We start from the raw sequence: 13,670 nt of genomic DNA on the forward strand, positions 1-13,670 counted from the left end.
CATAACAGCTATGCCTGTGGCAAGATTCTATCTAAAAATCACTATCACATGTAAGAAAATTAGTACAAACTGAATATTGTATGACATCATAATCGATTACAGAGATTGCATAAATTAGACCATCTGTGTGTGATTCAGTGCATTCCAGGTATGGTAGAGTTCCAGCTGTCACTAAATCGCCAGCTATTTGGCACATTCTGGCATCAATCACTACCAGGAAAGTGACCAAGGTCGATTTCGTGGCTTTAGACGCCCCAAGTCTCCCCCAGAGTGTGTTCGATTTACCACCAAAAAAGACAAATTGGGTCACTATTCCCATTCATAAATTTTTACTCACAATTTTACTATTTGTTGAGTTGTAAAACTCAATAGCCACCAAAATAGATTATAAAGGCCTGCACATACCTGAAAAGTGTGGTCACTGTGTCATAAGTTATGATTATCTCCATGAAAAATCTCAATTTTTCATGGAGATATTGCTTTTAGCGTGTTTGCGTGTGTGTATGTTTGTGCCTCCGGATGCTTGTAGTCAGCATAACTCAAGAACATCTGGATGGATTGTAATGATATTTGGTATGTGGGTAGGTGTTGGGAGAACAAAGGTCAAGGTCGATTTTGGGCCCCCTGGTATATATGTGACACTGGATCTGCATTTGCGTTTTTGTCAAAATCTTCCAAGGAGAATAACTGAACAAAGGAATGACAGATTTCCGTGTTATGTAATATGCAGGTAGCTTGGACAGAGATGTACACAATGACGTGCAAATTATGTCCATTTGGCCCACGGACGACCGAGATGAATCACTTTGAAGATTTGACAGGAGAAGAGAAGGAGAAGAAACCTGACAAATACAACATGTTTCGTTGGTGAAACATAACAAAGAAAATGTGGGGATTAATATGAACGACTTGTTCCTCCCAGTCATGCCAAAGTATTGAACGAAGTGTTGTGAAAAGGTCATCATGTACAGTGAAGAATTTTCCCACTCAGCGTTGCAATACGATGAAAGGGAATCATTGGACCAAAGAATGAGGTATGTGGAACTATCAAAAGATTATTCTGGGAGCTTTAAGTTACTGTTGTGCAGTTAGACTTAAGACTTGATGCACCCTGTATTCAGGACCCACCTTAGCAGCTGTACAAGAAGAAACTTGCGAGAGATCAGACATGAAAATAGGCATCTGACCAATAGAGAGATGTGGTTTTATGCATGGTCTAATGTCAACTTCTCATAGTAACGGAAATTGTGTCAGAAAATATTTAATGAATTGCCCCCTTGAGCACCTATTTAAGCTATGTGAAACAGTTGAGGAGGATACAGAATTACATCCATTGCTGTTAATAATGTATAAGACTTTTAAGTACATGTGTATGTACTGGCAGGCATTGCAGCGACAGGAGTCAGAACACTTCCTCATCTGTCACAGTGTGAAGGGCTGGTACATTTAACAACTCAATATCTGATCATGGACTGAAGCTGATACATTTCACATCCTGGAAGATGGACCGAACATCTGATCATAGGGACAGGCTGGAACATAAATAGACTATAACGATGGCTGCTTCATAAGTTGATGCTTTAGAACTGGTCCTGGCAAGGTTGGGCATGAGAATTGTAAAAGAACATAACGGTACATGTACAATACTTTGCCATTTCCATAGCTTCATGACAACATTTAGCTAATAGAGCCATGGAAGCTTTTGAGTAGTCACGGGATAAACTAGAGATTTCAGATCCTTTTAAGTTTTGTCTGATGTAGACTAAGAGAGAATATTGATGGTCTGGGATTTGTGTAGGATAAGAAGCTATGGGTGATTCCATGCTGGTGAAAGAAAGCAGCTCATCAAATTGAAGTCTTTTCTTTCAGCGAGCGTTCGGTTTCTTTTGTATAATCAATCTTTGCTGCTCAGCACACAGCTGCATCCTGCATGTGTGAAGTCATCAGTGTGTGTTTCGTGTGCCGCTGGGTATTCAAGTTGTCACAAAAACAATTACATACAGCAACATCTAACAGTTAGTATATTCAGGTGCTGTTTGTTTGTGAGTCGGTTTCACAATAGTCACATTTTTCAGTGGCATCGAGTGGCTAAGCTAACAGATTCGAGTTCGAGAAGTCACAGTTTCAGTTCAATGGCTCAGATAACTAAGAAAGTTAAAAAATCCAAGCAGGTTTCAATCAGATAAGATCCCTTGGATAATCAAGACAATACTACATGTATCTACAACTACAACAATTTTCAAATCAACACTGTCAAGTAATAGTTAAAGGATGGGCGGGGCGAGTTTATGTGGATTTGGTACAGCCCCGCCCTCCCAAGGATTTTGATGGTAGCCCGAGGGCGGAGTCTGATTATCTAACTGTATCTACATTTCCAACTTGAGAACGTCTTCCCCACATTAGCTTTGGTAGTTGTGTGTCTAGAAATATGTCTTGTAATTTTGGTGTTTACTTGTAGTCAAAGAAACCACTGTAGACTGGGGCTCTGTAGAACTGTGCATATGTAAACAAATAAAAAACTGCCAGCCAATGTCCCGAACTAAATCACAAGTCATTGTTGTCAATACTTTATTTCTGGGCTTTCATCACTTATCTGCTGTGATTATTTCAAAAAGATCTCGTAAGTTGTGCTCGGATACCGATTATGCTAATGAATACATTATTTGCATAAATGCAATAATTCATCTAAGTGGTTAATGATTGGACTGTCCATATTACGGCATGATTAGGTTAGTTAAATGTGTAACGTTGCATGACCCCGCATAGATTACGTAAATGTAGAGGTCATTTGCATAGTCAGAATAGTTCATGGAGATATGGGGTCTCCAAACTCTTGTTGTTAATTATTTGTAGGTTTTACCCTAAACTGGAACATATTCTTTTTTCGTATTTCTCTAGTGCACACTACTATACTCCACTAAGTCTGCGAGGGAGGATATTTTCTACCATGGTTTTGACGATGTGTATAGAAATCTAGACACATTTCTTATTATCTCCATGAAAAATTGAGATATTGCTTTGGGTGTGTCTGTCTGTCCGTGTGTTTGTGTTTCTGTTTCCCTATTGTTGTGGTCAGCATAACTCAAACCTCTGGATTGATTATAACGATACTTGGTATGTGGGTAGGTGTTGGACGAACGAAGGTCAAGGTCGATTTTGGGGCCCCTGGTATGTGACCTTGGTACTGCATCAGAACTTACGTTTCTATCTTTTGACCTGGACGTGCTATGGTCTTGATATTTTGGTGGCAGATAGCTTGTGATGAAAGGAAGAAGTTGTGTAGGTCTGAACCCTCTAGCAGATGGATCTGGAACTGCAGGGGTGTTTTACCAAATATTCCAAGGAGAATAAGTGAACAAAGAATTGACGGATTCCCATGATGTTTAGTGTGCAGGTAGCTTAGACAAAGGTGTACATGATGAAGTACACATTATGCAAATTAGGACTTGATTTCATAATCAATGAGGAAAATTTACATTTGCAGTGTTTCCATTACAGAATTAAAAGGCATGTAACATGTGGATTATGGCAGATGGAACATTAACAGAGGCCAATTATGCAAACACATTCCTATAGTGCATTGTGTGTTATGTTATGTTATATTATTGTTTTATTCATTTTGTTATCTGAAATCAGTTGTAGTAAGTTAGTAATTCGAAGCATTTAGTTAAATTTACCTTGTATTATTATTTCATTACAGTTTGTGTTATTTTTGTTATCTTATGTATCTAAGTTTGAACAGTGTGAAGATTGCCCCCCCCCCCCCCCGGCACATTGAAAAACGCCATTACAGGCGAGATGTACCCCCTGAATAAATAAACAAAGAAACAAACAAACAAACAATGCACCAATAGTTTGTCTCCGGACTACGTTTGTGCCTCAAATCGTTGTATATCAGTAGTAGTAATTATGGCGCGGGCAATGGTTAGAAATTATAATAGGTGTTATTATGAAACATGCCCACTATTGTTCTATTTAGATGACTACATTCAGTTTTATTCTGATGACTAAATTCAGTTCACTCAATTTTCTTTGAAGAAAATGATGACATGACCATTGCATCTCTTGTGTCGAAAAATATTTAGTCTGTTCTACAGCATCCCCACACTAGATGGAAGATAGCGCATTAAATCATTTCGCTTATCCAAGACCCCCAGCCCGCCATCCGCGTGAACCGTCCCCATGTCGAGCCCAGATGCCCAGTGGTTTTGGACGGTTGCTTACAAACGCAAACAGCTTAATACAATAGTCATTACAGACGGCGGATGTGATGATTGAATCAAGGGAATCTTATGGATTTATGAGGTGGTTATACATGTAGGCTATTGTAGCAAATGACCAGGCACTCCATAGGCGGGTCATTAACGTTATCATTATTATCATATAGTTTGTCCTAAAGTAACCCATAGAAGAGTAACAAATTCCGGTAGGACGCATAGATCCCTATTAGAAGAGAGAAATATTATTAGATATCAACTATGCAAATGAAGACCTCATTTGCATAATTAATGAGGAAATACTATAACTCCAGATGGGCTTGATGGATGGTCATGATTTTTTGTATGTATATAGCTTATGTGATGCTTCGTATCATTAGAGGATAATTATGAAAATCAGATTCTGATTTGCATAATTACTGAGGCAATTTTAAAAACCCACTGTGTTCCATGATATGACTATTCGAATATGTGACATTTGTAACTGAGGAAGAGAGGAACATTGACATATACAAAATATGCAAATGTAGGCCTTATTTGCATAATTAATGAGAAACTACTATAATTTCAAACTTGTAAATGATGGCAATTGCATACTTGTGGCATGAAAGTTATGTGAATGTCAACATCGTTGAATCAAATTATGCTTATAAGGACCACATTTGCATAACCTTCATTGTTAAGCTCATACTTTGGACAACTTCTGATATTTGGGTGAAGACGATCAACTGGTATGATTTATAATTGATGAGAAACACTCCCAATACGTCAGTCATAAAGGTCAAAATCATTTGGCGAAGGTATGAGGTCGTGGAACTCTAGTTAAATCTTTTTCCATCATACTATTAAAAAACCTCGAGCAATCAAATACCTGCAGTTTAGAAGACAACTACATTTGTACAAACTTAAGGGGGTTAAATGTTATTACTGACATTTCTAATTTTCTCATATAGCTTGTACAATAACAAACTGTAATAATGTACTACCACAAAAACAACAAAAGCGTCAGAAAGAACTCATTGATTCTGGAAACCGGGGATGTTATGCTATAATTAAACAAGGACTTTAAAAGAACAGTGCTCCCTCCATACGCCATGGCAATTCTGATATCTTGTAACACACTTGTAATATGTCGAAGTCTGACACGCAGTTGTCTGAAGCAAGGAAAATAGATTTTCTCTTTAACGCAAAGGGGTACACAACATTCACAAAACAGTGACCGTCACAGTTTAACAAAGTGTGTTCTAGCTTTAGCGACCCGTTACAACTATCCCTTTTGATTTCAGGGAAAATGTAAGAAGTATACGACATCACACGTTTCAAAATTGATTTGCAACAAAGTGCAACGGGAAATGATACAGCAAACAATCAGGTATTAGCTAGGTATGAGTATGAGGATTCACCCGATTCTGTTCGAATGCTCCATGACCATGACCATGGATGTGTCTCCTATGCACAATATGATTTCTTCATCACACATACACAGTTAAGACACTCACTACTTGATTATCACAATTTTTCTGCTTGAACTCAGAAATTGTACAAGATGTAAGACACTAAGTGTGGTGGAAATCGAAAGAGAACTACAGTCTTCGTTCGGCAGCCAGAATCTGTCTCACATCATTTTGCTGATCCTCTGGTGTATATACACGTACAAACTGTTGTCTGCGTGTGTCTCTCTTCCCCGAAAGAAATCTTCTCGTTTCTCTACAGCCCACATTCCTTGAGTTTCTTGTCGAGTTGTTCACACCGCTCTGTAGCAGTGGGGTTTTCGGGCTCCAGCAGTTCTATATCCGGGATGTACAGCTGCTCCTGCCCGGTCACCCGGCGATATAGCCAAAACAGCATGGCTGCCAAGATGAGAAAGCCCAGCACGCCGCCGCCGAAGTAGAAAAGGTTGTACCGAGAAGCGGCTGCTTTATGTTCAAAGGCTGTTGCTGTTGTTGTGTTCATGGCTTCCATGGTGGAGCTCTCGTCAGCGGCGCTGTCCGTCTCTCAGCTCAGTCCGCAGTCTTCAGTCCTTCCACCTGTTCTTATAAGAATTAGCGTCAAACTAGTACAATAGACGTCATATTTTTGGACGAGCGGTGAGTCTCCCTGATGCATGCTGCATTCATGGTCTTACTGTGGGCCTTAAAGACAGTTCTGTGCTATGTTAATGCGGCCAGGCGGACTTCCCGTCTTGGCAACGTGACCAGGATTTACATGATACTGTATTTCTTTTTGAGACGCCGCCAGCGCTAACGCGGCGAAGACGATTGATTGATTGATTGACCGCGCTGTATGTGGCTTAATAGTGTCCATAGAGAGAGGTTATAAGATAAAGAAATTAACATTATACAAAAATGTGTTATATTGAAGTATGTAATATAGAATATGTAATTTGGGTCCGGGTTCCGCATCCTTTCATGTTTGTAATGTTTGTGGGCTGTTGCCGTCAGCACATCAGCTCACAATCAAGACCCGGTGGTTATTGGTTCAGGGAAAAGTTTCAAAAGGACAAACAACATTGAAATACGACCCCAAGAGTATGAATTACGAAGGCGAGAGACTCCATCCATACACATCAGTACCACAATTTATTCTTCTCGGTTGTTGTACATGAACAATCAAGCATTTATTTGAGCGATTTGATGGAGCAATTAAGAAAATTTTCATATTTCTTTCGATGTCATGTGTTAAGAAAAGACAATAAAGAAGACTTGTAGATTACAAGCAATAAATACGTCGATATCATTCTATGGCTTTGCCTCTGGGTATTGAATTCGTTAAGTTGCTGAAGGATATTCAGTGCAAGGCGCGTCCGGAAGTCTGGGGAGCGCCCGTGACGTTTTTCCATACTGGAAGGGTCTAGGAGACTCATCACACACTTCAATGTGTTCAACATGTCCTGCAGACACTCTTGAGGGATTTACAGCCCCAAGGGACCACGCGTAAGCACTCAAAGGAGGCTACCTGAGTGCAATTTTTCATAATGATTTAGTTGTACATGAGACGAGAAGACATGGAAAACAATGAAAAGATAAAGCCACACAGAGGGAATAGCTGACAGACACAGCACCGATATCTCACTACGTTCTGTAGGTGTTGCTTCAAACATGCACGTACCGTGCGCCTGATCACTCGCTGGCAATAGGTGCTGATGCGTGGCAGCTCTCCATGATGTTCTATTTCATCTGTCCACGGTGCTGAATTGATAGGTGTTGGGCGAAATGGTTTTATTTCGTTTGCCTTTATTCGGCTCAGATGCGAATAATGTATTGTAATATTTCATGCCAATTGTGATTATCCATCGCTGCCTCTCCCCCTGAAAACTACGAAAACTGGGACAGGGGGAATAAAGCTTTCTGTTCATCGTTCACAGTTATTCTTTGATATGATATCATGTGTGAAGTATGCAGGTATCTTTTGTTGTTATTCTTACCATTGTTACTGTTACACATCGATATCGGTTCAATTCCTACCTATTTATTCAGTGGCTTAAATAAACGCTAACTGTAATTTGTACTCTTGTTACTATTTTGATCTACAGCCTATAATGCAATAAGCTATGAATAGGTGAACATATTATACTACAGATACTTGTGGACGTGCCCACGCATATGTCCCCACATCGGCGTTACTTCTCTTACCATCCCACCTCGTCTATCCCCTGAGTCACCAAGTATAGAGATAACAAATTTATCATTAAAATTTTATTTTCACAAATATGTCACAATCACGTTCAGTGAGAAAACGTAGCTATACCTTTCTCAGTACAAGTACCTCGATACACCGTGACAAAGGTCGTTTTCTGACAGATATAACTTGTAAGAAAATTTACATTAACATTACAAGATCAGCTTTGGATAAATGACATTTTCCACATATTCATATTCACACAGACATTTGTGTTGTTCACGTAAGATACTGTCAAATCGTCGAGATACGCTTTAATACTGTAAATGCATTTAAGTTTTCGTGGTTTTAATTTCACGGAGAAAATGGAGTGTTTGTGGTGGTTTAAAGTTCGCGTTTGAGACAATAGTAGACAAGGGGATAGGATGGCAAAAAATGTCGCGATGGGTTTTAAGTTCGCGGCGGAGAGTTTACCGCGAAAACCACGATCATAAAACCACCGGGAACATTTCTGCATTTACAATATTCGTCAGCAAATCTACCAAAAAGGTAATCTTTCCATACAAAAATACAGATACCAAAATCAGACTCCAATTTAAGAAAATACACAATTGGACACAACATTCACAGACAGCAAACGTTCTGGTCTATAGAACAGACCAAGACACGTGCGGTAGTCGATAGAGCCTAGAAAGACTTACAACAGAGATGCCACTACCTCCTGACAAAATCACAGCACGTATCCAGTTGAGAAAATGGCGGACTGGTTCGTTGCACACATTATTTCATGTCCACCTATTCAATATAGGTTCCATCAGTACCCTTGTTCAGTCAAAATATACACGGTATTGACAAAGTTCACAGATGATATACGAAAAGACGGGTCCGTGGTGTTGACATTTTCTCCTGCTGTCCGTTGATATCTCCTGCGGGCTCGTGTTCTGAATTCTCCGCCCGTGATGCTCCTCCACCAGCCGGCCGGCTGTCTGCCTTCCTACAGTCCCACCGCCTTCAGTTTGTACTCCAGCCGGAGCATCTGTACCTCCGGGTCCTTCCCTTTTGGATCCATGGCCTCAAGGTCAGCGAGCAGTTTGTCATCCTTGTCATCTGTCGTTTCTACCAGACAGAAGATGGTGATTAAGATGGCGACGATGAGTAGCAGACAGCCCACGGAGACCACGGCCACCCCGTACGGAGGATCCGGCGCTAGAGTTGCGGCAGTTGCGTTGATGGCTTCCATGGTTCGTCTGCCGAGAGATGAGATGTTTGTGCGATAATGAATCTCGATCAAGCTGCTCTGTGAGTGCTTCTTTGTTGGAGTCACAGCGAACCGTGGCGCCTGGTGATGATATCAGGAACCTATTTTTGGACAGAGCGTTCCCATGGCATCTACTAATGACCCTCTCTTGTCTTCCTTCAACTGACTGTAGATTACTCGAGAGGCGGGGAGGAACCATTTTGAATCCGTAACAGGTGAAGCTGAATGTATGGAATATTAAACAATATGATTTTAAGCTACATGTTTCTTTCTATCATTTCCGACATATCTTTCTCCACATTGTGTGCTGATGTATTAGAAGCAACCTGCTCGTGATCTAGTCTCTATATTTCTTTAGAATAAAAATGGAAACTTAGCCTGAGTGTCATCCTGTTTCAGTTCCAGGCTCTACCTTGGCGAAGGTAGATCCTGGAACTGAAACAGGATGACACTCAGGCTAATGGAAACTAGCCATACTGTAGCCATAATACATTGGGATGGGAAGCCAGTATTTGCTGGCAAATGCAGAACATTTCCCTTTTTACCTTAGGAAAAAATATTATATTTTTATCATCGGCTCCTGTATCTCTTTCTCCTGTATCTCTTTCTCTCTGCGTGGATGTTGTTCAAGTACTTTCAGAGCATAACTCAAGAATTGTATATTTGGTGTGTTGGTAGGTTGTCAGAAAAGGTCAGGTAGAGGTCAGGTAGAGGTCAATTTATGGCCTTTTAAATACCTTACCCCCAACATATCTCATAGAAAACTAGAGTTCCACGACCTCATACCTTCGCCAAATGATTTTAACCTTTATGACTGACGTATTAGGAGTGTTTCTCATCAATTATAAATCATACCAGTTAATCGTTTTCTCCATCCAAATAACAGAGGTTGTCCAAAGTATGAGCTTAGCAAAGGAGGTTATGCTCACATTTATCATCAATTGTGCAAATGAGGTCTTTATTAGCATAATTTAATTCAACGATGTTGACATTCACATAACTTCCAAATGCCACAAGTTTGAAATTGCCGTCATTTACCAGTATTGTATAATAGTTGTGTCTCATTAATTATGCAAATTAGGTCTTCATTTGCATATTTTGTATCTGTCAATGTTCCTCTCTTCCTCAGTTACAAATGTCACATATTCGAATAGTCATATCATCAACATTTCTCTCTTCCGCTAGGGTACCCAAAATCTAATCGTTTCCAGCTCTCATCAAGGTCTATCCACCTACCAAATATCAAGACAATCCATCCAGGCCTTCTCCAGTTATTCTGCCTCTTTACACACACACACACACACACACACACACACACACACACACACACACACATACAAACGCTACCCTCTGCATAACCTTCTCGGCGAAGGTAACAACAGCAGTTAGCTCTGAAATCCCAAGGTGATGACCTCAGACCAGTCTATTGTAAACGACGTAAGAAACCATAAGAAACCATAAGTCAGGTAATACAATGATTCCTCATCATCCTCGTCACCTTTCAGTTCTTCCACTGAGACGGGCCGTCATTGCCTTCCACCTTGCTCTGTTTGCCGCTGCCCGCTGTATCCCCTCCCCAGCTCGCGACAGTGTGTATCCCCTCCCTAGCTCGCGACAGCCCATCTCATCAAGGTCGCGCTGAACAGTTCGTTACCATGTCATGCCCCCCCCCTTTACCTTCTTCCTGCTGAGCCCCAATTTAGTGCCACCCCGTGAAGCCTCAGCCTAGGCATTCGTACATGCAACGTGGCACAGCAAACGTAGTCAAGCTTTTTGTATGAGTGTGGAAAGTTTAGATGGCCAGTACTGTTCCTGACTATATCGTTGATGATATGTTGTCGCCACCTGATCTTTAGGATTGCACGTAAACATCTCTGGTCGGCAACATCCAACCTTTTTTCCTGGTTGGAAGTCAGTTTCCACGTTTCAGTACTATACATAACTGTATGGTTCTGAAACGAACATAAAAGCAACAAGAGTTCCACGACCTCATATCTCCATGAACAATTCTATTCATGCAAATGACTTACACATTTGCATGATATATGCTTGGTCATAAACACCTTTATCTTAATTACACATGTTGCAATATTGACAGTCCTATAATTTTGCAATTAGATGAATTATGATGTTTTGTATTAATTATGCAAATTAGGAATTTATTTGCATAATTGGTACCTGTTGATGATCCACTTTCCATAAACTACATACGTTATATGTATTTGAGTCTGATAATGAAAAACACTGCAAATATAGATTTTCCTCATTAGTTATGCAAATCAAGTCCTAATTAGCATAATTTGCACTTCATTGTGTACATCTCTGTCTAAGCTACCTGTATACTGAATGTCATGGGAATCCATCGTTCCTTTGTTCAGTTATCATATAATATCAATATATATTTTTGATATTCAATATCTAAAAAGAAAAAAAATCAATGCACGGACTCGATCCCGGATCTTCCAGATCTGTAGTACTACGACGTTACCAGTTGAGCTAAGGTGACCAAAAATCGACATAAATGATACCATGTATTTAGGTTAAAGCATTATGTACAGAGGTGCCTCTGTACATAATGCTTTAACCTAACTACATGGTATCATTTATGTCGATTTTTGGTCGTTTTCTTGACGAAATCATTTTTTTTTCTTCTGCAATCTTGTGGTATAGATGTAATATGGTCATTTTTCAGGATATCAAAGTCCGAAACCACAATGCAATGATATTTCCGAACAGTTGTAGCAGTTACATGCGGTCGCCCTCCTATGTGTCATGCAAATCAAGCCTGCCTGCCTTTTCGTGCTCCCTTGCCATATAAGGCAACGGCTATACAAGAATTTTGGAAGGTATTGCCAAATAAGGTCTTCTGGTGTGCGACACAGTGTTGAACCAAGTACCATCGAAGCATCCTGCCTACCTCCATCGAAGGTAAGAGCCAAGACAAATTATGTTTTCAGCTATGACAACAAAGTGAAATTGACTGAAATGGCGTAAATTGAGATAGCGTGTATAGGGGCTTTTCTCTTCTTCTACCTGACCACGTAGGTCCATCTGCCGAGAAATCGGCAATTACTGACATGTATCGGGTCAAATCAGGCTGTAAGGTTTGAACCATCGCACACCAGGGCATGCCCCTTCTCTTTTTCGAAAGGTGTGGTGTGTTCTTTAACGTGTGTGGGGTGTGGCTCTCCCCTAACACGGGCCCTCCATTTAACGTCCTATCCGAGGGACGTCCCCAACCTAGGCTGGGTACTCATTTTCAGTGAAGTAAGGAAATTTGTGTTAAATGCCTTTCCCAGTGGCACAACGTCGGGGCGCATGTCCAGACATGCGTCTGGGGGCAACCCGGGATCGACAGTTCTTACCATTACGCCACACGACGCCACACAATGTTCTCCAGCAATATTTTGAGATGCAGGTCTATTTTCTGAAAGCTCTCTTTGTCAAGTTTTGCCCAAGTCGTATATTTTCACCTCCTATTACATTTTGATATGCTGACACAGGAACAGGAAATGACATTTAAAATGACAAATTAAAAATGTCATTTAAACAAAGGATTATGACCTAAACGAGATACGACTGGGCATGGACTTCATTTGCGTTTTTGGATAGAGGCCTTAAGAGGGATTTTGGGCCATTTCTGCCCCATCAGAGCCTTACATTTGATATGGGAATAAAATAGTCCATTTTGCACACGGCATAACTTCGGAGTTGCCCACTATAATTACTATATTAGACGATGTAAGTTGATAAACAATCCATTTTTGCATTATGGTAACTTCAAAATGATCCATTTTTTTAATGACTTGAGTTTGGCATGGCTCATCTTCATATTTTTGCACAGGGTAATTTTGGAAAATTTCTGAAACGCTTCAATATTCTACTTAAGACATATCTTGGCAGGTGTGTTCTTCTACTAGATTTAAATGAATAGGAAGCCTTGTTTTGTCTAAATCTCTGAAGCATACACATGTATGTTTTCAAACGAGATGTTTTCTCTCTATATCATGAGCGATATTTGAAAGGTTAGGAATGAAATATGATAATAAAAGATTCCCTTGGATGAAGACGTACCCGTCAGAATTTGATCGTGAAGCCAGGTCTCCTCAAATTCTCAGATTAGCGGGCGCTTTAAAACACACACCAGTATCAACACTAATAAACAGGCGGGTCTCCCCGCCGCTAATTTTCGTCTCGTAAACTGCCGTCGCAATTTGAAAGGGTCGATGGCATTTTTCCTGTATTAGCACGCCTCGTCATCTTATGCAAAACCGTGTTTTGTGGCGTAGAGGTTAGGGTTTTAGGATGAGGCTTTTTGACACGGGTTAGAACCCGAGCAGGGGCACTTTCTTTTTTTCCATAAATTTCACGAGTGTCGGAAATTTGTAATTCGAATGTTGCTTTTCATGTGTTTTGAACGCACCTCTCCCCAAACTTGTTATGATACCGTTTCGAAATGCGGTAAATCATACGGGACACGCGGCTTGCCGGTAAATTGACAGAAAACATTTGCTAATCGATGAATAATGAAAACGACGAACACGGAGGCGCGCTTTCGTTGTGTGACAAATTACGTC

The sequence above is a fragment of the Branchiostoma lanceolatum genome, chromosome 3 (assembly GCF_035083965.1).
Source record: "Branchiostoma lanceolatum isolate klBraLanc5 chromosome 3, klBraLanc5.hap2, whole genome shotgun sequence".
Lineage (NCBI taxonomy): Eukaryota > Metazoa > Chordata > Leptocardii > Amphioxiformes > Branchiostomatidae > Branchiostoma > Branchiostoma lanceolatum.